Here is a 25,127-nt window from a genome sequence, read left to right as displayed (position 1 = left end):
GCGCCGCTGTCAAGGGCTCCTGCCACACGCCAAGGGCCACCGCGGCCGCTGTGCGGTGCCGGGTGAAGCACCAGCCCACCGCGGGGCCTGTCTCTTTAACAAACCTAACTGGGACTGGAAAGGGGCCGAGACTGCCCACCCTCGGCGCGCGCCCATAGGCCAGCTGTGAGACCTGCTTCTTGCCAATTGGTTGTAAATGGCCACTGAATCATTTCATTGGCGCCCTCACGCAAAGGCTAGCTCATGTAGGCAGTGCGTGATCAAGCAGTGTTGACCAATCGACAGACGCAAGAGTGCACGTGCACAGGGCGTTTATTGGCTGGGGCAAAGCACAGTCCCGGCACAGGAACCAATAATAAGGTGGAGCGCCCATGTGGACAGATAGTGGGAAACAATATCTGTCAGGGAGGGGGCAGAACAGGGTATCTCCGGCTTTCGGCGTGTCAGCTGTTCCTATGGTTACATGCGGGGGCGGGGTTTCTGGCTGCGTGGGATCTGTTGTTAAGAGTCACCGGGTTCGCACTAGAACATGAAATTGCGGCTGCAGCAGGATGGTATTTATCATTACATTTGCAACGATCGAGAGAAAGGAAATACATATCCCGGAAAATGGAACTCAGTATTGTTTCCTTTTGAAACTTGGGGGCGGGTCACATCCGAACTTTAATGGACAACCAGGAATTTACCAACCTCCAAGTCCCCGAGCCCCACCTCTCCTGGGTTTCAGAATTCCTAGCATAGGTAAGCGCCAAAGAAAGCTGAAGCTTATGATTTTAAACCTGATTCCCCTAAGGAGTACTCCCAGGCTGTGGAGCCTCTTTTTAGGCCGGGAATGACTAGAACTCTTATTCTTCCTGTTCTGAAAAGGATCATGAATCAGGTTGTTTTGAAACAGTATCTACCACCTATGTTGCTGTAAATGATTTTTTTTTTTTTTGCGGCTGAATACTATTCCATTTGATCACTGTGAATTATATATATGTTTCAAATTATTATACTGGGCCCTATAAAGATATACAAATATGTCAGAGAGAGAGAGAGAGAGAGAGAGAGAGAGAGAGAGAGAGAGAGAAACAAGCATGCATCACCTAAGTTTTGCCCCACCCAAAAGTATTTCCTGACCTCGGTATAATAGTCCATGAAATTTCCAGATTCTTTGATGACTTGCTCCCCCCACGCCCATAGCTTTTCTTGTCTATAATCTGTTTCAGTTTCATCTTTAATCTTCCATTACTTTTCTCTTCTAAATTTCTATTCCCATCTAGCATCTGGCCATCTGGCTAGCATTCTCTAACCTTTTAAATAATCTCTTTATAAAAATTCCAAGTTTGTGAACTGTTATGGATTGATTCATCACAAATAGAGATTTAAATAGCTTTCTGATGTAGATTATTTTTTTAAAATCCCAAAGTAAACATTGTTCTGATGCCCTCTTTTAAGTTTGGATTATTAATGTGTGATTTAATAAGGTTGTAGGAGTTCAGAGTTTCCTTATCACCTCTCAAAAAATGGTTACTGCCAAAAATCCAGCTCGGCCTAAAGTTCTGAAATAGCTTTTTTTTTTTCTCTTACTATTTTGTCTTGTCTAGCCCCCAACATTCTCCTTGCCCTGCTTCTAGTTCTTCATAACACAATCAGATTGTATATGTTTATTTACATATTGTCAGTCACTCCCACTTGAAACACAGAACTTGTTGATTTTTAAATCTCTAGTATCTAACACAGTGCTCAGTATATAATAAAAGCTCATTAAATGTATGTAGACTCATTGATAAATTCCAACCCATGAAGTATTATTGGTTCTTTTAAATAATGTTCTGCCTCTTACTATACTTTCTTGTCTCTATGCAGCTGTTCTCCAACCCTCTCCTGTCAGTATTAACTGGCAGGAAAAGTAGGACAATGACCCTAACAGAATGATGAAATGACAGCACTGCAGACATGGCATTCTGTGCCGAGAAAGACCTGGCTCTCTTTGTTCATTTGTCAGTTCATATGTTTGACTATAGGCAGTAGAAGGTGTCACCAACAATGCTTTAACAATATATTTCTTGTTTACTTGACAGGAAGTTCAGTGGTAACTTCTTGTTGCCTTGTGGTAACCTGGTTGCCTTGAGTTGGACAACCAAGTTTAGAACCATATATGCTTTAAAAAATCTTTTCTCCTGTGCCATAGCCCGATGCTCTTCCAGTGGCAATGGTTACCATAGCTCTAATTAGCTCTTCTTCTCACAGAAGTTGAAATATATAGAGAGTGTCTGCAACAACAACAACAGCAGCAAAGAGGATACTCAGAAAATATATTTATTTCCTGGATGCTCTGACTTCATACATGTCATTGGTCCAAATTGAGTCACATGTGTACCTGTAGGTCATTAAATGGCAAAAAAAGTGAGATATTTATGATTTTCTGACTCCATGATTCTTTTCTGGGGGTTGTTAGTATCAAAATTCTGTTAACAAGGAAGAGGGGAAGATAGTTTTTGAGTAGTATGTACCTGAAGCGGTTTGAATAGTTAAATGCATCTGATCAAATTTGCTGTAGAGCAGACCTGCTTCAGATAGGCATTTAAAAGAGTAGTTAAACAGACTAAAAGTATTTTACAACTAGAGAGAAGGTAAATTACATGGTGACTCATCTCAATCAAAACATTCCATTTTTATGTGTATTTATGTTATAAGTTAAGCTAGCATTGATATAGGAGCATATAGGAGGGTTTTTTTTTAATGCAAAATGAAATCTTTGGTGGTTTTATTGATGTACTTAGACCACTTATATAGAATGTAATTTTGTTAAGGTTGGTATACTGATCAGAATGTTTGGGTTGAAATCCTAATTCCCAAGAAATGGCACTAGGAAGTGAGGACTTTGGAGGTGATTAGCTCATGAGTGAGTGGAATTACGCCCTAATAAAATGGCCCCAGAGAAATCTCTTGCCCTTTCCATCATGTGAAGACACAGAAGCCATCATATATGAGGAGATGAACTCTTACCAGATACTAAATCTTCTGGTACCTTGATCCTGGACTTTTCATTTTCTAGAGCTGTGAGAAAAAAAAATATGGTTTATAAGCCATGCTATTTATGGTATTTTGTTATAAAATCCCAGTTGGACTAAGACAATTGGTTTTTATGTGGATCATTTTCATATTTGATTTGATTATGACTTCATTTAAGTATGTGTTTCTCTGTTCTCCCTTTTTTTTTTTTTCTTTCTATCTGAAATGTCCTGCAAGGATCATGTATTGGAGTCTTGGTCCCCAGTATAGCAATGTTCTGAGGAGTTTTGAGGAAGTGATTGGATCACCAAGGCTCAGCCCTCACAGAGGGATTAATCTATTGATAGGTCCATAATTTGATCACATTATTGGGAAATGGTAGAAACTGTAGGAAGTGGGTTCTTGGGGGTGTGCCCTGGAAGGGCTTATCTTGTCCGACTTCTTTCTTTGTTCTCTCTTTCCTTCTGTTACCCAGCTACTCTGAGGTGATCTGCTTTGCTCCACCATGCTATTCCACCATGATGTTCTGCCTCAAATAGGCCCCAAAACAATGGAGTCAGCCAACCATGAATTGAAGTCTGTGAAATTGTAAGCTAAAATAAACCTTTCCTTCTCTAAGTTGATTTTCTCAGGATTCTGTTCCAGTGATGAAAAGATAACACCTTTATTTTGACTACCTGTAAATCTTTTAGTAATCAGCTTGTTTATACCTAATTTTTTGACCATAATTCTCTATATATTTAGCAGTTTATCTAGGTAATATTATTTCCAATCTATATTTTTAGCAGTTAATCTAGGTAATACTATTTCCAATCTACCTTATAATTGACCTGTGTGTTGTGTTCACATACATTGAAAATTATACCAGATACTTTTTATATTTTTGCTTTTGAGAGTTATTTATATTTGTAAAAACTCAAGAGATAGTTTATTATGATTGTTGGAATATTTATTATTTCTGTGCTCTTTCTTTTTTCCTGAAATTTAAGGTTCCCTCATGACAACATTTCAGTTTGAAGAATTCCAGTTAGTATTTATTTTAGAGAAGGCCTTGTAGCAATGAATTCTGCTAGTTTTCCTTCATCTGAGGTTTTTGTTTTTTTCTTTTGCCCTCACTATTGATGGATATTTTTACTGGATATAGAATTTTGGGTTGTAAGTTCTTTATGGGTATAATCCCACTGTCTTCTGAGAACCTGGATTTCTGGTAAGAAATCAGCAATCCTTCAGATTCTTGTTCCCTTCTTTCTGATGAGTCATTTTTTCTGACTGTTTTTCTTCATCTTTTGTTTTCAGTAGTTTGATTATATTATAAGTGGGTTTGATTTTCTTTGAATTTATACTTTTCAGGGGGTTTCTTTCTGTTCTTATGGATGTAAATATATGTCTTTTATCAAATTTGTGTTTTCTGCAATCATTTCTTCAAATTTTTCTTTCTGTACTAACATTTTTCTCCCCTTTTCTTAGAACTTCAATACTAGAAGGCTAGATCTGTTAAATTTTGCCCCATACATCCCTGAGATTGATTTTTTTCCCCAATTTTTATTCTCTTCATTTTAGAGGTTGAATAAATACTGTTTCAAGTTCATCAACACATTTCTATTCTCCTTGAGACCATTGAATGAATTTTTAATTTCAGATATTATTTTTCAGTTCTAAAAGAATCAGTTTCAATAGTTCCTGTTTCCTTTCTAATGACATTGATCTTTCCATTTATTTTCATAATGTATATTTTTATCCATTGAGCATGATTATAATAATTGTTTAAAGGTCTTTCTAAGAATTTTAGTACATCAGTTATTTCAGGTTGACATCTATTGTTTTTTTCCTCTTTAGAATTTGTCATGTGTGCTGGCTTTTTTTTTTTTTTCTTTCTTTTTTCTTTTGGTTTGGTCTTGTTTTTGTATGTTGAGTGATCTTAGATTTTTTTCCCGGACATTTTGAATCAGATGATTAGCTGGATCCTGTTAAAATCCTTTTGAAAACACCCTCTCTTTTACTTTCACAGGCAGTGGTCTTGGACATATTCAGACTGCAGGTTCTGCCCTTCTGTGGGCAGGGTTCCAATATCAGCTTAGTTCTCAATGCCTTTGCTCTCCTGCTGTGAGTCTGTCTCCACATGAGCAGCTCAGAGGAGTCTGGGACTGATGTCACTTCACACATAGAGTTATGAAATCTCTTTCATTACTTCACTCTCCATTGTTTCCCCCACTCCCTGTGGCACCCAGGATCCCTTTTTTCTAATCCCCTAGACACAAATTTGGTGTTTCTCTTTAGAGGAAGATGCTGCTGAATAGTTTTATGCAATCAGACAAAGCAGTGAAGGGAAAGAGGGGATTCCTCTTTCACTTCAGATTATAGGGTCTTCTTTTCCCACTTCTTCTAACAAGAAAGATAAGTTTTCTCTTTGTGAAAAAGTTTCTCTCTCTCTCTCTCTCTCTCTCTCTCTCTCTCTCTCATCGGAAGCTAATATAGCCCAGAACTGAGGCCATTCTCAAAGTATGAATAAATAAATGGGTATAAGAGATGAATCTTTCTCCCCGAAGAATTCCAAATAATTTATATAGATTCTTCTCCCACTCAGCTTGATATGTATTAGACTTAGTGATTTTCTTTCGGCCCAGTGAACACTATTTTAGCCAGGTGATGAAAGTTAGGATCACTAGTGATAAGTTATGTTGATAGTGTGTTCCTCTTATATGATATTATGAAAAGGACTCATTGCCTCTTTAATATTCTTCCTTAAAATCCATAAGTCCAGTAGAAGCACAAGGAAAAATTAGGCAATCCCAATATGAGGGATATTTTTAAAAATATTCATCTAACACTCCTCCAAACTCTCAAGGCCACAGGAAACAAGGGAAGACTGAGGAAGGGTCATAGACTAGAGAAGTTTAAGGAGGCATGATGACAACTTGCAGTGTGTTATCCTGGATTGGATCCTAGAACAGAGAAAGGACTTCAGTGGAAAAACCATTGAATCCAAATAAAGCCTGGAGTTTAGTTAATAACAATGTAAAAATACAAGTTTCTTGGTTTTCTCAAATGGACCTGGTAATGTTAACAGTGGGTGTGAGGAACATTAGAATCTCCATCCTATTTTTGCAGCTTTTCTGTAAATACAGATATTTTCCACAGTAAGCTTTTATTGAAAAAACAAACAAGCAAGCAAACATGGATTGACCTTATTCTCTCTTGCTTTCATGTGCCCCTTTTTCCTGGTTTTCTGGCTGAAGGATATTTCTCTCTGAGTTTCTGCTGTTTGTGCCCTTGCATGGTCCCACAGTGGGAACACCCTTCATTCAAAGCCAGGAAATAAAAGAGGCAAAAACCTTCCATAAAACTTAATCTTGTTATAGCTTGGTCTTAAGTTTTTGACTTTGCCCCCCAAACCACCTCCTATTGCCAGTGCTCAGATCATTTATTTTATTATTATCATCTTCAGAGATTTGTTTTTGATCTTTGGAAGAGATAGGATTCAATGTTCTATTCCATATTGCCCAATACCAGAAGTCCTAATTTCTCTACCTTCATCCTCAGGTCTTACAGATGTAGTTGGATTGCTGCATAACCATCAACACTCAGTCATTATCTCTTTGTATAGTGCAAGCATTCATCTTATTATTGCCTAAGAATTTTTAGCTTGTAAATTTGATATCTGCTTGTGCATACCTAGATCTTAACTAGGGCACTGAACCTATGTTTTTGCTGATGTTTGAAATTCTTTTATGGCCCAAATTTCTGTTTCACAATTGGAGGTAAAATTTTACAAGGCAAATACCTCTAGAAAGGAGGACAAGGACTAACCTTTATGAAACACCTACTAAACTTCAGTCCAGATGTTCAACATATACAATCACATTCAAACTGACAGAAACCCTGTGGAGGTGCATCTTGGGATAGAATGCCAAGATGATTGATAAGGAGCCTAAGGTTCAGACAGATGGTCTGTGTGCCATGTTTCACATTCACAGGTAGGATAAGTTGTAGAGCCAAGATCAAACCCAACTTTTTCACTGCTCTTGCCTCAAGGATAAAGGGGTTAGAAGAAGGAAGGGAAAATATGAAAGAAGGAAGAGGAAGGGAAAAGCTAAACTTATTTTAATAAATAGAATGAAGAGACAGTAACAAATCTCCCTGTACATTCTTTTTCATAGTGTCCTGTATGTGCATTATTTACACTGAGGTGCTGCTCTCTGTGTTAATCATACTCTGGATCATCCTGTGCATCTGTATGCCTAAATATGCCATCCACTGTCTTCCAAAAATGATCTGTGGCAGCTGAGGAGGAAACAACTGAAATAAGCATTTTTACTTGGAGGAAAGTTTGAAAGGAGAAGGATCATGGGGAAGGAGCAACTAAGTAACCAGTGCAACCCCCATAGCCAAAATACAGGTGATAATTTTTGTTTGATTCCCCATTTGATGGGAAGACAGAAGTTAATCTATTCTGAGTAGTAGAAAAGGTCCTGCCTTCTTATTTCATGGTTTACACATGCATAATGTAGTTGTATTGTGATTACAAAAGAATGAGCAGAGAGAGGGAAGAGTTCCCATGAATGAACTAATCGTACATTACATTGCCATTACTAAAACTGTACAAGCAAACACGAAATCAAGACATGCAAGGTAAGTAACAATTAAGGGTCTAAAATAAATATAATTACATCTATATTGAAAGCAGAATCCATGAGAAAAGTTAATCTCTGACCAAACCTTATTTGTTCTACATGATTGCCCTTTAATATCCCTTTCCCTTCATGAGGGTCTGCTCCAATTGAAATTGCCATGTAATAACTGACTCTATTATTGATTTCGCAGAACACCTTCTTGCAACTATATGTTGCCTGACAAAGAATTCTAATTGAATTATGGAAAAAAATTATCATGAAACTTGTGGAGGCTATAATGGCTTTAAAAAGTCATTTTATGAACTGAGGTCCAAAGAATGAAGACATTCTATTCCAATGGATAGACTCAAGGACAAGAGCCAATGAGCATGTGAGTATGGGTGAATCCTATGCCTGTGGTTCGGTACCATTCAGACCCTTCCACCACCAGCTCCCTTTCCCCCTGTTCTGAAGCAATATCTGCCATCCACCATTCCCAAATTAGTAATGCATTGGTAAATGCATGTGCATTTAGGAATATATAGGTATCTATTTTTCTATGTTACATAATCTTATATAGTTTTATGCATTTGTCTTATACATACACTGATAATCATATATTACTTGTGGGGTTGTACACTGTGTTCTCCTTTACTTCATACTTCCTATTAATACAAAAATATCTGTCTCATAGTGGCAGGATTCTATTGTCTGACCACATCATTATTTGTGTAATCATAGCCTCACTGATAGGCATTTAGGTTATTTTAGATTTAGATCCATGAATAGTAATAACATTTAATATCCTTTAAAGGCTATGCCATTTTTAGTGTAAATGGATATAACAAAACTTTTCTTCAAAAAGATTATATCCTTACTAACAGTGCGTGAGATCACTTTAAAATTTCCAATGTTGTGCCTGAATTAGTCAAGGAAATAAGTAAAAGATGGTATTTCATTGTGATTTAAATTTACCTTTTTAGGAATAGGAGGGATTATGAGTGAAGCTGAGCATATTTTCATATGATATATATTTTTTGAAATGGGAACTCATAATTGTTGCTTTTTTCCTTTTAAATTGACTTACAGATCTTTTTACAGTGTTCTAGGTATTGAAATTTGGTGTCATATATTATAAATATTTTGCCATATTATACATTTTTGTTTTTTTATCCTAGAGATGCTTTTAATTTAAATTGAATTAAATATAAATTTATTTAATATAAACATTTATTAATCATTTACATTTCAGCTTTATTTTCTAGAAAATCGTAAGAAAGCTTCCCCTTCCCACAATAACACTTTCCCTATATTTTGTTTTAATACTTGTGATTTTTTAAGCCTTCAACTCTTTAATAATCTGAGCAACTTGTGAAGAAAATATTTAATGATCTCCCCCAAATTGCTAATTCCTGCAATATAATTTATTGAATAATTTTTCTTTACCCATTGAATGAAACATTAATTTTTATTATGTGATAAGTTGATACAGATCTGTCAGTGTGTTTTTTGTTTTGTTTTGTTTTGGTACTGAGGATTGAATTCAGAGGCAATTTGCCACTGAGATATATTCCAAACCCTTTTTTTATTTTTTATTTTGAGACAGGGTCTTACTGAGCTAAGTTGCTGAGGCTGGCCTTGAACTTGCAATCTTCATACCTCAGTCGTCCAAGCCACTGGAATTACAGGCATGCACCATCACACCTGGCTTATCAGTGTGTTTTAAAATTATTTTATACTGATATATTCTCTATTCCTGAACCAAAACAACATTTGTGTTTATTTCAGCTTTTTCTATAGTATATTCTGATAACTAGGAGGGCAAATGTTACCGCATCTCTGATCTTTAAACATTTTATTTCTTCCAGACAAATTTTAGGACTGTCTTGTCAGGTTTTAATCAAAAATTTTGTTGTTTGATTGAAATAGCATTAGAAAATCACTGAATTTATCTATTACATTGTGAAGAATGAATATTTTTAAATATTGAATTTTTTTTCCATCCAGGCACTTATATATATATTCTTCAATAGAATTTTTATCTCTTTCTTAATGTAAGTCACACATTTCTGATAAAGTTTATTTTATAACTTTCCCCCATTATTTTGAGTTGAATGGGAATTTTTTCATAGACATTTTTGAATTGATTATTGCTATGTAGAGGAGAAACATTGCCTTTTGCATCTGAATCCTGTCCTTGGCCCTTGGTGGACTCCATCTATTAGAATACAGGGCTTGGATATAAAGCTTCCTAAGGTTTTCTTTGTGGGTCAAGTAGATCATAGGCTCATGGGGAAAATAAGATATCAAAGTGTTAAAATGACACATTCACCCACAGCTTGTAATTATAATGTCCCTGTATCTTTGAACCCTTGGGCTAGACAGAGAAGCCTGTGTTACATATACGATGATGGAATGGTTGGCCTTTTGCATCAGCTACAGGGCTGCACGTCACTGTTGAGTGGAGTTTATTGTGTGAAGTTCATCGTTAGGTGGAGAGAAGGTCTCCGCTGCAGATGAAGGGCACAGAGTCAGTGAAAAGAACAGGAGTTTCAGTTCCTAGGTTTAAACCTTACTTCCAACACTTGCTGTGTGAGTCTGAGGAAGAGATTTTCACTAGGACTCAGATGCTAATGCTTTTCTCATTGTGTGTCTATCATGTTAAATGGAATATGGCATGGAAGATGTCTCTGATACAGTAAGTGTCCATTACATGGAGGCCTTTGCTGTTGTTGGGAAGAGGATGTTGGTGGAGGTGGACTTTGTGTCTGACAGGCTGGTTTTGAAGTTCTAGCTCTGCCATTTCTTAATGCTATTTGGACTCTTCAAGCTACTTGTACTCTTCAAGCCTCAATTTCCTCAAGGTTGGACTGAAGATAATTTAAGGATTAACTGAGAATGTGAACATGCATGCTTCACAAATTATGATATTTCATGTAACTGGCTGGTGGTCATGTTATTTCTGGAAATCTCCCTTCTTTCTGTAGACAAAAAAAATATGTTCTCATTGAGATATAAAGAAGATGTGTCTCTCATTAAAACCACATTTTTAAATCAAAATATATAAAGTGAGCTTCAGGTATCATTTATGTTTCATAAAAAAAACATTTCATGGGCTAGGGATATAGCTCAGTTGGAAGAGTGCCTGCCTGGCATGCACAAGGCCCTGGATTCAATCCCCAGCACCACAAAAAACAAACAAAAAACAAAAAACATTTCAGGATTTTAGTTACTTGATTTGTATGTGTTTTAAAGATGTTCTCCTACTATTTTCCAGGTAATTATCCAGGCCATTCTTTCAAAACCAAGTTTTGTCAGGAAACTGAGTACCATAGAATTCTGCTTTTCTGAGACATGATGAGACTTCTTGCTTCAAGCAATGGTATCATAGATTACTTAGGAAAAGTGAGAGCATTGCCGTAATGTTGGGTCCAATATTCTTCTGCTTTCTAGCTGGGTAGAAATCATCTTTTTTATTTATTCATTGAATTTAGGCATAGCAGGGAGGCACTTGAAAAATTGTTAATGATTAAAATTACTTATCATAAATTTGAGTCTGAGGGATACCTTCTTTAAAATTGGACACACTGGGCTGTACTGTAAGAAGAAACATTTTATTGAAGCAATTTTATTGCCAACACACTTTTTTCAAAGTATCATATCCAAATGCAGATGGGTTTTTCAACCAAGAAGTGGCTGATCTGAACATTCTAGAAGACAGACATTAACCATTCACCAAACTGTGCCAACCATCCTTGAAAAAAAGCACATTTCATAAAGAAGCCATTAAATGTAATTAACTGTTTTCTGAACCCAGCTTTAAGACTTCCAATTAAACAATTTGTTGAATTTGTTGCCATATCTATGAACTTTAAATCTATTGCTCAGTGATTTTCAAAGAAGTAAGTTCTTTAAAGGTTAACTGGAAAAATGCCTGTGGAAACAGGGTGCACACACAGATCAGAGGTGGAGTTATCAGCAGGCATACTTGTGATATTAATCCCAATTTACTTAATATCAGGTGACTCACCTGAAGTGTCTGATCACAAGAGATGAATGGTATTGTGAGAGAGTCAGTGGGCATTTCTCCAACCTGCTCATGAAGGACCTTTGTCCATGTTGGAGGGAAGCAGAGGCAAAATTCACAGTTTATGCACAGGTGTTAGTTACAACTGGGGTCTATTATTCTTTGTCCAGGGTTTATGGTTAAACCAGGTTTGTGCCTGAGTAAAAAAATATACAAATACAAGATGTGCCACATTCTCATTTCCCAGGCTTGTCTTGCCAGCTTCTCTGCCAGAGGAGGTACCTAGGAGGAAGGAGAAGGGGAAGGCAGAACTATGATATTGCTTAGGCGATCTCAAACTGGGCTGTACTTGACCTGGGGAAATTTTAAAATACAGATGCTTGGGGTTTCCAGATAATTCCAGTGTACACTGTGAGTGAAGAAAATGGCTTTGGACACTCATCATCCAAAAGATGAGTTAGTTTTCAACTTCTTAAATGCAATCTGGTAACCCTTGTTTATTTAGAAACAATGGTAGGGTCACGTTTAAAGTTGTAGTTTCAAAGAAATAAATATGCAGGAGAGGTGCCAGGTGTGAGTTATTAACTTGTGATCTATGAAATAATTTGCCAGGTTTTGAGGATATGTGAATTGGGACGGGGTGAGGAGGAAAAAAGGTTCATCCCTTTCAAAGATAATGGAAGGAAGCCACAAGGAGCAAATCTTTTAGGAATCCACTGAATGAACATCAATCTGTACAAATTTATGCCTACACTAAGGCACACACTCAGTTTTTAAGAAAGAACATCTCTAAGTCATGGAGGGGTAGCCCTGAGTGTTTCCTCAAACCTGTATCTTTTCCTGTGCCTGCACCTTGTACTTCCTCTAGTCGACAGTTCCTGGTTCCCGGGGGACTAGAGCAGCTCCCACCTACCATTCTGACTTAAAGAAAGTCACCTTTCCTTGTGCACCTTAGCACAGTGGAATGTGTTTGATCTTCTCTAAAGCATAAATTAGGAAGTAAAACTAATACAATCGCAAACAATGAAGGAAACAATGACAAAACAGGTCATGGGAGTTAAGGGTGACATGCAGTGTCTTCATCCAGTGCTCATACTCTGAGTTTCTCTTTCACTTCCCAGATAGCTTGTCTGCTTTCCTCTCTTCCAGCCCTCCATCTTCTCTGGCTAAGATGGTCTTAGTTTTGGTGACCTGGGGATTTTCTCATGAATCAAAAGACTCTGGCTGACTCTTAAGAAACACGTACTATTATTTCTTCATACCTTCAGCACCAATTTTTAATCCCTTAAAAGGGATTAAAACCATGATTGGTGAATAGGTCTGGACTCTGATGTTAAATGCCACCAATGGATAAGAGCATCCTCATAAAATTTCTTAAATTGAAATGTGCAAATGAGCCTCTTGTTCAAATGCACAATGATATCCTCTGAGAAGCACCATGACCAGTGGGGTCCTAGAGCATTCTGTTGAGAATGACTAATGCTGGCAGTCAAAAACAGTGCTGGGATCCTTCAGTATATCTGCCATATGGGGCAGGGAAGGGGCTGTACAGTTCTGATGTCATGTATTTGACAAATCGGATGATGTTTTCTTTTTTAGTTTATCAGAGCCATTGCCTTCTGGAGCATTTGGTAGCTATGGCCAGATGTACCATTGTGGTGGGTTATTTTCCATTTTCTTTGTCAATTTTATTTATTCCTTCAGCTCAGAGAGGGAGACGGTCTTATCCCTACAAATAAGGAATGGTTCCCATCACACACTGCCTTCAACCCACTGTAGAACCAGTCATATCAGCACAGTGCAAGCTCACTCCCTTCTGCTGACAGATTGGGTTTGGAGAGTTAACAATTTGCAAGCCAGATCTCTGTTCTGTTTGATGGGAATCAGTCTTTGGTCCTTCTTGCTATTTTGTTTCCTGCCCCAGTCCAGGCTCAGCTCTAGTGCACCACTGAAACTGGAACCCAGTCCTGCAATAGAGGCAAGTTCTCACTTCTCTTCTTCTGAGTTCAGACTCTACTTCTGATACTCCTGGTCCAACATAGATGGATTTGTGAAGGTCTGATGCTGACAGCATCCAGTGCTGACCTTTGTTCTGAGCCATATTATGTTTCCCCACCTTCTCACTGCTGCCTTTGGACATTGATGCCAGTCCCACATGGGCCAACATTAGCCCCTTGCTGTGACTTGATGAGTTAGGTGTCCCTGAGTCTTGTAGTTCATCCCTAGAAGGTGCTGGCATGTTAAATAATTCCTAGGTGTGGTGATGTTAATATTAGTAATTGTAATAATAAAAGCAGTAACAGTGACCATTTATTGAACAAATTTGATGTTCTAAGCTCTACACTAAGTGAATTACATATATTGTTAAATTTAATTCTCAGAAGAACCCTATGAAGTAATTTCCATTTTGGGCACAATTTTATTAGTGGGAAAACTGAGGCCCCAGAAGAATTAAGACACTTGTCTAACATCTCTCAGTAATAAGTGGATCTTAGATTGGAACTCAGTTTTTGGATTAAAGGTCTGCGCCCATAACCACATGGTGCACTGTCTCTACTGCCAGGTGCCCGAGTCTGTCCCTGATTGACAGCTGCTAGAACTCTAAAGAAAGGAAATACTAATGATCTTCTTTTAGAAACTGCTGAAATGTCAGCTAGTTAAATATCTTTGGGAGGCATCTGATCATGTTGCATTTGTATGTACTCTCAGTTCTTCATAATCAAAGCTCTCAAAAGTTCATGGGCACTCTTTCTGCATAGAGATGACTGCTCACAGTTTAAATACCTGGGAAGGGAGCTGATACCTTCTGTCATCCCCAATTGATATTGTGTATTAGTGAGGAAACATGACCAGCAGAAAGTGAAATTCATTAAGTATTTCATGCCTGCAGTGATTATAAAACTCAACTGCAATAAATGAGCCAATAGAACAGTGGTATGAAGCTGCCATATGTCAGTGGAAAGCAGAAAGCAGGAGATGGTTGCTTTCCAAGCTTAAATATGAATACTTGGTCCAATCGCCAAAATCTTTGGCCTCTCTTGGCATATGATAGCCCTGGCATACAGCAGCACTGCCACATGGAAATGCTGCTAGACAGTTCAGCCTTTGCAGAGAATAACATTTTGGGCTATTACATTAATTGCTATTGCTTTGCATTTGTATTACTTTTTGTACTCAGGAAAGTTTAAGTAATTTTAAAAGGTAATTTTAAAAATTCCAGTGATGTTCTGAGGGATCTCTGAGTGCTTTGTCTGTGGTATCTTCTGATTCATAGTTCTTAGAAAAGGGGTATCAGTGCTTATTAGGAACATGCCCTAAGGTAACAATGCAGTCACATGCTCAGGTCTCATGGTACTAAGGCATAGGTTACCACCATTGTGGTAGGGAATGCAGGCTTCTTTAATAATATGCAACAGAAATGAGTCTAGCTAACTCAATTAGAAAAGAAATGCATTCATTGGAAAGCATGTGGTAGTTTAAAAAAGGAAAAGAAAAGCTGACTTACCAGACAGAACAGGAGTGGGGAAACTCCAGAAATCTTGGCATCAAGAACAAATGTTCCACATTTTCCCACTGGTCATTATCAGACTGAAATCATTAATGTTCCCCCCTTATGTATCTTTCAGGGTATACTCCCAGTGACCCACTTCCTCCAGCCATAAGACGACACCTGACTATAGTTTCTCTCCAGTCCATTCAAACTAGGATAGACTGAATAGATTACAGCTCTCTTAATCAAGTTGTTTCACCTTTGAACATTCCTACATTAATACAGTAGCTTTTGGGGGACACCTAATATCCAAACCGTAACAGTGGCTTAAAACAAAAATCAACATTTCTATTTCCCATTTTCTGAAGATCAGGAATCTCATTGTGGCTTAGCTAGGACCTTCTGGCTTGGGGGTCTCTCATAAGGTTTCAGGCAAGGCATTGGTCTTTGCTGTAATCATCTGAGGTAGAAGGATGCACTTTCAAGGTGACAGTCTCACCTGATTGTTGGGTTGGTAGTTGACTGGAGGCCTCAGTTATTCCTCATGAAGGCCTCTCTCCACAGGCTGCTTAAGTATCTTGCCAACAGGATGGCTGACTCATGCCTAGTAAGCCACCTAAGAAAGAAAATCAAAAGTGGCAATGCCTCAGAAGACTCATACCTTCACTGTGCCATATTCTCTATTAGAAATGAGTCAGACATTTGTCCTGCATTTAAAAGAAATGGAATTAGCTCTATTTTTTGAAAGGAAGAATGTGAAAGAATTTTCAGATTCATTTTAAAACTACCACAAAGTGCCAGCCTGTAATCAGTCTTCCACCTGACTATTAATTAATGAAAAAGAATGGTTACCACTAAAGGAAGGTTAGCACTGGTTTCTCCTAAGTGATGACAACTGAGCTGGGGTTTAAAAGCTCCATAGGAGGTTCTGTAGTACTCAATGGCATTTCATTTGAAGGGCTTTAAATATGCAAAGCCTTGAAAGTGTGAACCAGCGTGGCATATTGCAGAAATTGTAAGTGCTTAGTTTGGAATTCCTAGAATCTGAGAGTCCTCTTCTTAATAGAGTCCTCTTCCACAGTCACAAAGTCCTGGTTTGGACAATAAATTGTATAGTCAATTTAATTCTGTACCACCACTACCGCATCACCACCACCACCACAACAACAACAAAAAAGAAAAGAAAAAAGAAAGAATGAAAGAAAGAAAGAAAAAAGCAGTGTCCATAGTTTAGTCAATGACTGAATTTTTCACTCTATAATAAAACAATGAAAAATGTACCTATTTTGTATAGAGAATACATTGGAGAAAAAAATCAGAATCATGGAAATTAATTTCAGTAGGTGATGGTGGTACAAGACTTTTAAAAAGCCTTCTTAATGTGTTTTCCAGAAGATTATGTTTTAATTTTCTTTGGCTTCTTGTTAGAAATGCAAACAATTTTTTAAATGAATGGGAAATTTTCTTTTACTACACAAACTAAGAAGTTTAATAGCATTGGTTTTATTTGAAAAAAGTTGCATGAATTAACTGATAAGAGAGACTAGTCATAGGAGAAATTTCATTACACGTCTTTTTCTAGAAAATATTTAATTATAAAAGTTTGGCTCCTAGTAATGACTCAAACTATACAGAAAAGTTTACAATCAAATTTGTTGTTCAATCCCTTTTGATTTTAATAAACTCCTCTAAGTTAAGTAATGGTCTTTCTATCTATCAACTTATTAAGATATTTGTCTTTGTTCATTTTGTGCTACTTTAACAGAATGCCTGAGTCTGGGTAATTTATAATGAAGAAAAATTTATTGACTGACAGTTCTGGAGGATGTAGAGTCCAGGATCAAGGCACTGGCATCTGCTCTGGTGAGGGCCTTCTAAATATGTCTTCATATGGCAGAAAGCAGAAGAGAAAGGAGCAAGAATGAACCCATATATGGGAACCCTTTTTATAATGACATTAATCTATTCATGAAGATTCTGATCCAAACACTTCCCAGCACTATGTTCTACCTACCAACACTGTTGCATTGTGCTTAAGTTTACAACACATTATTTCTGGGGCATATATTCAAGCCATAGTAGATATTATCATTTATTTTATTTATATATTCTATAGTACATTTATAACTTTATTAAGTTTAGACATTTAAATATAGGTTGATTTTTAAAATAAAATGTGAAGGCATAAATTTAATTTTCATGTTTAGTTCAATTATTATTTTGAAATGCCTAACTTTGTTTCCCAAAAAACATGCTTTGTTTTGGAATTTTATTTCTGCACCATTAATATGACCACACATTTCTTTATTTGTGCAAATTTTTAAATTAGTATATATTTATGTTGATTTTCACATTTGATGAAGTAAGTTTCTGTTATTGTCTTGCCAAAAATTCCTTGTTTTCATGCATTTCCCCCCTCCTTTCAAAGATTTTTAAAATTAGGTCCTCAATTTCCAGTTTTAAAATTCCTGTTGGGCACAGGTGATTTTTAGGGCACTGAAGTGAAACTGTTCTGTGATACTTCAAGGGTAAATATACAACAGTTTGCATTTGTGAAGACAAAACCAAAACAAAACTGTACAATATGAAGACAAAACCCTAAGATAAACTGGGGACTTCAGTTAACAGTGTTCTATTAATTTTATTACATCAATTGTAATGTACCACGCCAATGCAAGGTGTTAATCACAAGAGAAATGGAGTGTGAAATGAGGGGTATATATTGAAAATTCTACTGCTTCATTTTTCTGTAAATCTAAAACTTATGTCAGAACAGTATTTCATGCTACACTGATTAAATTTTGGAGAACTGGCTGAACCTTTAAAATATAAAATTTTTGTATCTTGGAACAAGGATATCTTCCTATTAATTCAGGTCTTCATCGATGGTCCTACATTAGTGTTTTATTGTTTTCTCCAGGTATGCCTTCCACATTTTTGATTTATTTATTCCTAGGTATTTTATGACTTTCTTGCTATGGTGAATAGCATTCTTTTAATTTCTAGTATATTTTCTCATTGACTATCACCGTTATTTTATGAAAGTTGTATTTTCAGTGCAATTTAAAGTTGTTGTTGTTACTACATATTATGTTAATTATTCCATTAATCATTAAATCTATATTCTTAAAAAGTCAAAATATTTTAATAGTTACAACGAATTTTTCTTCTGTTAATTTTTCTAGTTTGGTATTAAACCCAAATTATGTAGGTACACGTATTAAAGATGAAAAAGGTTTTTATACTGTCTGCAAAGGACTTTTTGTTACAAGAGAATTTACATTATTTTCCATCAACAGGTTTACTCATTACTTATTAAGTTTTAGTTTCAGTTATTTAAAAAGGATATGTTGAGGTTGGGGCTGTGGCTCAGTGGTAAAGCACTTGCCTAGCAAGTGTGAGGCATAGGGTTCTATCCTCAGCACTACATTAAAAAATAAATAAAATAAAGATATTGTGTCCATCTTCAACAACAACAACAACAAAATATTAAAAACTTTGAAATAAATAAAAAGGATATAGTTGTAAAGTTTGGCTCCTTCACAGTCCTGGCATTGCAACCCCAAAAGCACCACATGGGCAACAATGCTTTTGAATATATCACAGGAATTTTAGCACATTAATTGAAAATAAATTTTCTCTAATTTTTTTTTACATTCAAATAAATTAAGTTCAGATAATATTTTCCATCTTTAAATAAAATATTTTAATTTCCCTTTTTGCCTTGGTCAGATTTTATGGTTGTTCTTTATTCAGAAAACTTCCTAGATAACAATTTTTTCACTTATAGTATTTAAGGCATATCTTAATATTGAGATTGACACAGCTCTCTTTAGTTTCACTAAAAATTAAAGCAGAAAATAAAGAGATACTGGGAGATGAATTGTAATCCAATATGATTTTGTTTTTATTTCCTTATTTGCTTATTGGTTTTGTAGAATACTTCTTTACTTAGAATCATCTACTATCAAGTGATATTATAATAAATCACTATAGTTAAAAATCTTGCAATATAGTACTTCAGTTTCTCTCTCCCCAATCATTGTGTTATTGTTGTTAAGCATTTAATTTTTACATATATTATAAACACCACACTGCATTTTGGTCATTTTTGCTTTGAATGATGAATTATATTATAAAAAATATTAAAGCCATTAAAAAGCATATATATGCCCATGTAGTCAGTTTTCAGTACTTTTCATTTTTTTTTTTTTTTTTTTTTTTGTAGATCAGTATTTCCATCTGGTATGATTTCCCTCCTGCTTGCAGGATTTCCTTTAGCATAATTTATCATGAGGATCTGCTGGTGATGAATTCTTTGATCTGTTGTAAGCGCCCCCCCCCCAAAGTCCTTATTTTGCCTTTAGCTTTTAAAAGATATTTTACTTGGATATAGAGTTCTAAGTTGGCAGATTCTTTCACCATTTAAAATTGTTACTTTAGTGTGTCTTTGCTTGCATTCTTTCTGAGAAGTACATTTTAATCCTTACCTTTGTTCCTTTGTACTTAATATGTCTTTTTTATTTGATTGCTTTTAAGATTTGAGCATTTAATTATACTATGGGGTTACTGAGCAGCTTATATTTGTAGGTTAGGAGCTTACGTCAGTTTGGAATACTATTAGCTATTAATTTTAAATATTTTTTTCTTCCTATCCCCCTGACCTTCAGGGATTACAATACAAGTATATTAGGCTGATAAAAGTTGACCTGTAGCTCACTGAGGCTGTGTTCATTTTTTTAGTACCCCCCTCCTTCTGTTTTTCATTTGGGACTGTTTATATTGCTATGTTTGAGATTCACTAATCTTTTCCTTTGTAAGGCCTAATCTTTAATATTTTGTTGTTGTTGTTGTTTTGTTTTTGGTACCTGGGATTGAACCCAGTGTGTTTAACCACTGAGCCACTTTCCCAGCCCCTATTTATTTATTTAATTTTATTTTTATAGTCTTGATAAGTTGCTGAGGTTGGGTTTTAACTTGCAGTTCTCCTGCCTCAGTCTCCTGAGCTGCTGGAATTACAGGTGTGCTCCATCATGCCCCACCCAACCTGTTTTTAATCTTATGTGTATTTGTTTTTAACTCACATTTTGTATTTAAGGTCTTCTTTATGTCCTCTGTCCCTGTGTAACTGTTTGAACACATGGTATGATAAATGTTTTAATATCTTTGTTGATATCTAAGTGTGTCCTGCATTAGTTTCAGTTGAATTTTCTCATGATGGGTTGTATTTTTCTGCTTGTTTATTATAATTGAATGTCAGATATTGTGAATTTTACTCTTTTTGGGTGATAGATTATTTTTGTTATTATTTTGTTTTATATTTGGTATTCCTTTAGATCTTTTTGTGCTCTCTTCTAAGATGCAGTAACTTGTAAATAGTTTGATCCTTTTACATCTTGCTTTTAAAGTTTGTTAGGCAAGACAAGAAGAATGTTCAGGTTATGATTAATTCCCACTACTGAGGCAAAGCCCTCTGGGTACTATACCTGTTACACTGTGAAGCATGAGGTTTCTCAGTGTTGCTAGTGGAAACAGACATTACTTGGAGTCTTTTATGAGAGCAGAGTCCTGATGCCCCAAGTACTCCTAGGTCATTCCTTCTTTGGCCTTAGTAGTTTCTTGACACACATGCACTGACATCTCAGCCATCCTCAGTGATCCTCAGCTGAAGTCTTCAAGGGGATGCTCTGCAGGCCCCATACTTAGGTCTTTGTTCTGCTCTCTTCTCTCTTTCCATGTCCTCTCTAGGCTCTAGCCTACTTAGTTTCTGCAGGCTCTCAGCCCTGACATCTCAAATAGGAAAATCTGTTATTTCCTCTTGGGTTTTTTCTTTGTGTTCTGTGAATTGGGAACTCTCTTAAGGCAGTAAGCCGAGAAGTTATGTGACTCATCTTCCTGTTTCCCATTTCTCAGGCTTCACGTACTTCATTGCCTAATATCCAGTGTTTTAAAAATTCTCAAAACTATTGATTTTTATTCATTGATTCTCTAACTTCATATCTTACATGAGTCTTTCATGAGGTTTTATTGTTACTCAGTAAGTCTTGAGTTTTCTAAGGAAAAAAAAACTGTATTAATGCAAGAAGAGATATATTTTTATATGTTCTCTTCTAAACTCAATACTTTGTTTTTATTTTTATATTCTAGTAATATTTTTAGTTCAGTAATGAATAATGGAAGAAAAAGATATGGTAGTGTGTCTTTCCCCAGACTTAAATGGGATTGCTTCTAAGTTTTCAAGATTAAGTATAATATTGGCTATAAATTTTATCTACTTATTGTCTATACTTGAACAACTGGAGAATTTTTTTTCTATGTCTTGTTTAGATAATTTTTGTTAAAATAAATGGGTTGCTTTTTTCCCTAAATGCTTTAAGAATCTATTGAAATCATCATATGACTTTTTTCATTTAGTGTATTATTATAGTGAATTCCATTAATAAAATTCCTGGTGTTGCATTTCTGACATAAACAATGATTAGTCAAATTATATTTTTTCAAAAGCATTGACTATTTTTTGTTAAGTTCTTACCACTTAATAATCTGTTTATCTGGATATGGTGGCATACCACTATAATCCCAGTGACTGGGGAGGCTGAGGCAGGAAGATGGCAAATTCAAGGTCAGTTTTAGCAACTTCATGAAATCTGTCCCCAAATAAAAAATTTAAAAAGGGCTGGGCATGTAGCTCAGTGGTAAAGCACCCCTGGGTTCAATGCCCAGGACTAAAAAATAAATAAATTTAAAAACGTAAGTAAATAAATAAAAATGTATGTTTGTAAATGGAAATGAATGACAGTGTTTGTGTGTGTGAGTGAGTGTGCTTGCACATACATTTGTATCAAGTTTAATATTTGTATGTCTTTGGAATCACCATTACACTGGAGTCAATAATAGTAATTAAAAAAATCAAATCAGTAGTTAAAATTTCCCAGTTTGATACTATTAAACCTTTAACTAATTTACAATCTTATACATATTCTTCTGCAAAATGGGAAATGGAAAACTCTATGAAACTAGTCTTAGGAAGCTAGAATGATCTGGATTCTTAGATAAGTCAAAATTTAAACACACATACACATACACACACACATCCAATTTCTGGGTAGAAAAAGATTTCTTAAATAAAACTAAAGAAGTAAGGGGAATTAAGTAGATAAAATTGAACACATTAAAATAAGAAGTTTTATTCATTGCAGGGTTTAAAGAAGTATGAAGATACTTTCAAAGTATATACTTCACAAGGGTCAAGATCAAAAATGTATTTTAGAAAAAAACTTCTAGAATCAATAACAAAAAAATATTTTACAGATATGGGCAAAAGTAATAATTCTGACAAATACTGTAAAAGCATCAAGCAACTATAATTTTATACATTTCTGGTGAGAACAGTCAACTTATTTTAAACTATGTGAAGTAATTAACATGTGTCTTTTGAAAGTGAAAGTTATAATCTTATTAGTTGAAGATAAATTCTTTACATTAACTTTAAAATACAATTATAATTCAAAATGTGTTTTAATCATTACTTTTGTTTTTAAAAACATTAAAAAGGAAAAGTATAATGATTTCTATGGTTTTAGAACTGACAAAATGCTAAAAGTATACTTATATCTATAGAAATAAGATGCAAAATTAAACCAATTTGGTGTGAGTCTGTGTATTTATTCTTTATTTTACATAGAAAATTATCCTAAAGCTAACATCTTTAAAAAACATTAACTTGCGGATCCTATAGCTATAGTTTTGAGTTGAGAGAAGGAGCCTAACCTCCCTTCATGCTAAGTTTGCTCTGTTTTGAAGCCTCCATTGGTGTTGTCTTTGCCTGCAGCATTCTGTCACTAGGTACCCTTAGGGCTATTGTCCTTACATCATTCTATATCATATCTCTATCTTGTCAGCTAGCTCTTCCCTAGTCACCACATCAGTATTCATCAAGGTTCTGCAGACAGACAGAACTCATAGCAGATACCTATGCAGGTGATAGGTGGGTAAGTTGGTAGGTAGGTATGTTGGTAGGTAGAACAACTAGAGAGGACTTACTAGGGGAACTGGATCACGTGATTGTGATTATGAAAGCTGAGAACACCAAGATAGGCCTTCTGCAAGCAGAAGACACTGGGATGCCTGAAGCATGACTCAGTTGAAGTCTGAAACAGAGAAGGGGCCTTATGAGCCTAGGACCCAGACACTGGAGAAGGAGTTGCTGAATAAGTGAGGTGCCCTGAAGTGGGCTCTGCTTTTATCAGAGAAAAATGTGAATGTAATCACCACTACTTCTGATGCAGGAGGATGAGCCAGGTACAAATTATACATGAGCAGAGGTGAAGGAGCCAGTCAGATCTCCTTCTATCAACCCTACAGTTACGTCCAAGAACACCCAATAGTCAAGAGCCTAACACGAGCCAGGTGTGGTGGCGCACTCCTGTAATCCCAGTGGTTTAGGAGGCTGAGGCAAGAGGATTGCAAAGCCAGCCTCAGCAAGGCAATGCACTAAGCAATTCAGTGAAACCTTGTCTGTAAATAAAAAAAAAAAAAAAACCCAAAAACAATAACAACAACAACAACAAAAACCCGCACACAAAGAGCCTAACACAAAATTACCTGACAGAAAAGGCATGTAGCCAGCAGAGTCTCAGTCCTGACCTTACCAAGCAAGAGCAGAGAGAGGTGGGTATAGACAGGTGAAAAATTCTTTTACTTAAATACAATCAAATTAACTAGAGAACTTTTCAAATATTATAGACTCTGGCTTTCTATAGTTATGAGCTAGAATCACCTAACCCCCACCTCGTTTGGATATCTCGGTCTCTCCACACCTGTGAATAGTACTTAGCCTTAAATTCCCTTTACCAAATATACTTGCAGTAGATTCTTTCCCCCTTGTTACCTTTGGCCGTGTCAGATATTTATATTGCCATTTCCCTTTCTTGTTAACATTTGCCTGACATGTTTTTATCTATTGCTTATTTCCAAGAGCTTTTCTTTTAAACATAATAGAGGTGAGTTTTGCATTTTCTTTTACTTAATTGCGAGTATTTGTTTTGTTTAGTTTTGTTTTAGAAGACAAAATTAACTCCTTTGCATTTATGGTGATCTTTTTCTGGTTTGGGCTATCCCACTAAATAATATTCTAATTATATCTTCTTTCATTCCTGATAAGAATTTTGTTTATTCTCTTTTACCTGTAACAATTTGGAATTTCTGCTCTTATTTCTAATTTCTGAGATCACTTTTTTTTTAAAAAAAAACCTTTATTTATTTATTTATTTATTTTTATGTAATGAACCCAGTGCCTCACATGTGTGAGGCAAGCACTCTACCATTGAGCCCCAGCCCCACTGAGATTGCTTTTTCAAAAAGTTCTAAATTGAAACAAAATGTGCCTACAGAAAATCTCTCACAGCAAAAGCACAGCATGAGGAGCTGTGAGCACACTGTGAAGGATTATCCTGGAAGGCTTCCTGGCTGTCTCTCACTCACTTCTCTACAAAAGGCACCGCTAAATTTTGGTAAGCATCTTTGAGTCTGTACTTTTCCATCCATTATTATCTGTAATCTCAGAACAAAATAAACACTTTGGCATTTTAAAAATTTTCTATATTCATGCCCTGTCTTCCAAAACTTGAGTTTTCATAATAGTTGTAACTTTATAAACCATTCTCTATTTTGGCTCCAGATTTTTGAAAATATGCTTTTTAAATTTCCTTATGCCTCTTGTTTCTAAAAGTATCTATTCTGAACAGTTGCATGAAATCCTGGAAATGTCTTGTCATGCTTGTTTTGATGTAACTTTAGGTTTTTACTGGTTACTTTTCTCTCTAGTGTGCCTCATGTCTAAGAGCTTTTCTCTCTCTCTCTCTCTGAATATATACATGTAATATTTTATTTTGCTAGAGTTATAATCAAGTACTATTCTTCTTCAGAAATGATGTTTGTTGGTGTGTTTTCTGAGCTCTTGAACAATGGGAAAAACGCCTAGGTTGTCTACATATGTAAA

General features: G+C 35.8%; 2 long non-coding RNA genes across 4 annotated transcripts; one reads left to right on the top strand and one right to left on the bottom strand.

Annotated features, from left to right (window-relative positions):
* Nucleotides 1-477: 477 nt before the first annotated feature.
* Nucleotides 478-24,692, top strand: LOC125612503. Of its 3 annotated transcripts, none has more exons than XR_007342925.1 (5): nt 478-741; nt 3,476-3,588; nt 7,158-7,396; nt 7,822-8,001; nt 24,520-24,692. It is a non-coding gene; the product is annotated as an uncharacterized LOC125612503 (long non-coding RNA). The 3 variants fall into 3 exon arrangements; XR_007342923.1 differs by lacking the exon at nt 24,520-24,692 and adding an exon at nt 16,893-22,510; XR_007342924.1 differs by lacking the exons at nt 3,476-3,588; nt 24,520-24,692 and adding an exon at nt 16,893-22,510.
* LOC125612504 lies at nt 2,289-3,165 on the bottom strand. The gene is made up of 2 exons (XR_007342926.1): nt 2,995-3,165; nt 2,289-2,365 (listed from the first exon to the last, which is right to left on the bottom strand). It is a non-coding gene; the product is annotated as an uncharacterized LOC125612504 (long non-coding RNA).
* Nucleotides 24,693-25,127: the final 435 nt, after the last annotated feature.

This window comes from Marmota marmota, unplaced genomic scaffold (genome assembly GCF_001458135.2).
Source record: "Marmota marmota marmota unplaced genomic scaffold, marMar, whole genome shotgun sequence".
NCBI classification, from domain to species: Eukaryota; Metazoa; Chordata; class Mammalia; order Rodentia; family Sciuridae; genus Marmota; species Marmota marmota.
The sequence above is the reverse complement of the archived record's forward strand: the minus strand, read 5'-3'. Positions and strand labels throughout refer to the sequence as shown.